Genomic DNA, 1,290 nt, shown 5'->3' with positions numbered 1-1,290 from the left:
GCATAACTAGTTTATGCGCATCAAGTTTATGGCGCCGTTGCCGGGGATTGGTTTTCGATTGACAATTCTCCAATTGGAAGCTAACTAGATTGAGCAATTTCTCTTGCTTTGTTAATTCTGTTCAAGTTACTTGTTGAATTTTAATTTCTGCACTCGGTTACATGCTTTCTTTCTTTATGCCTTTAAATTCAAGCAACTAACTCACTGACTCACTAACTGTTTGAATTAATTCCTCAATTGCTCTAACCATACTCTTCCATTAACCAAGAGTATTTCACTTGTTTGTGCCTGTGCTGTGTTCTTGTATGACAGGTAGGAGAGGAGAGACATCAACTCCTCCATATATCGAACCAGAGAGGACCCTTCATAGACTGAGAAGGGAAGCAAGAGGGAAGAGAGTAGTGGGAGAAGAGGAATCTGAAGGAGAATCTGAGGACAATTTTGAGGAAGCTTTAGATCTCAACATGGATAGAGAAGTTCACAACCATGAGAGAGCTGATGGAAACAATGCCATTCCTGAGAGGAGGGTTCTTAGTTCATACATAAACCCAACCTCTGGGAATTGTGGTAGCAGCATCCAGAAACCACCCATTCAGGCCAACAATTTCGAGCTCAAACCACAGCTAATATCACTGGTGGAGAATCATTGTTCATTTGGTGGAAGTGCTAATGAAGATCCCAACCAACATCTCACAAAATTCCTGAGAATTTGTGACACTGTGAAGTCCAATGGAGTCCAGGAAGATGCCTATAAACTGCTTTTGTTCCCATTTTCACTTAGGGACAAGGCAGCTAAGTGGCTGGAATCATTCCCAAGGGGGAGTCTAACAACATAGGATGAGGTGGAAAGCAAGTTTCTGGCACGTTTCTACCCCCCACAAAAGGTCAATAGGCTTCGATCTGAGGTTCAGACTTTTAGACAACAAGATGGTGAAACTCTCTACGAGGCATGGGAGAGATTCAAGGACTTGACAAGGAAATACCCACCAGACATGTTCCATGATTGGGTGCAATTGCATATTTTCTATGATGGACTCTCTTATGAATCAAGGAAGGCTGTAGACCATTCATCAGGAGGTTCATTGAACAGGAAAAAGACTGTGGAAGAGGCCATTGAGGTGATTGAGACAGTGGCTGAGAATGAGTACTACTATGCATCAGAAAGGCACAACACTAAGGGAGTCATGGAGCTGAACCATGTTGATACAATTCTAGCCCAAAACAAGGTGTTTGCCAAGCAACTAGCAGAGCTTACCAGGCAATTAGAAACAAAGCAAGTGGCTGCAATAC

The 1,290-nt window shown here is 42.7% G+C and overlaps 1 non-coding gene across 1 annotated transcript; it reads right to left on the bottom strand.

The window, feature by feature from the left end:
• Positions 1–890: 890 nt before the first annotated feature.
• Positions 891–994, bottom strand: LOC112726091 (small nucleolar RNA R71). The gene has a single exon (XR_003165159.1). It is a non-coding gene; the product is annotated as a small nucleolar RNA R71 (small nucleolar RNA).
• Between the last annotated feature and the right edge of the window lie 296 nt (positions 995–1,290).

Source organism: Arachis hypogaea, chromosome 11 (genome assembly GCF_003086295.3).
Source record: "Arachis hypogaea cultivar Tifrunner chromosome 11, arahy.Tifrunner.gnm2.J5K5, whole genome shotgun sequence".
NCBI lineage: Eukaryota > Viridiplantae > Streptophyta > Magnoliopsida > Fabales > Fabaceae > Arachis > Arachis hypogaea.
Note: the sequence above shows the minus strand (reverse complement) of the source record. Positions and strands in the feature narration are given on the sequence as shown.